The sequence below is a fragment of the Hylaeus volcanicus genome, chromosome 2 (assembly GCF_026283585.1).
Source record: "Hylaeus volcanicus isolate JK05 chromosome 2, UHH_iyHylVolc1.0_haploid, whole genome shotgun sequence".
NCBI classification, from domain to species: Eukaryota; Metazoa; Arthropoda; class Insecta; order Hymenoptera; family Colletidae; genus Hylaeus; species Hylaeus volcanicus.
Genome location: NC_071977.1, coordinates 3313880 through 3314249, shown reverse-complemented (window position 1 = coordinate 3314249; position 370 = coordinate 3313880).

The window sequence follows — 370 nt, the reverse complement described above, 5'->3', positions numbered from 1 at the left end:
CCACAGTCGACCGCTTTACCTACGCGACCAATCCCGTAGCCTACGTTAGAAAATAAACGAAACCCGCTATATGCGATGTCCTTTAAACTCTTCGCACCCTTCACCAGATTTGCGGAAGTTTAGTTTTTATAATTATAATCGGTGTCGATCACAAAAAGAACGAACATTTGAGAATAACTTATTCGCCACAGAAAATCTCTCGACAAGAAGATTAAAAATGTTATGGTTCAATCAAATTTGCACTGATTTGCAATGATTTGCACTGATAATGTCATTTGCGACGTACAGTAAGAGATATAAGAAAAGCATAAATTAAAATCGTCTCTGAAGAGGTTAAATAAAATACTATTTCTAAATATAATTCGAAAAG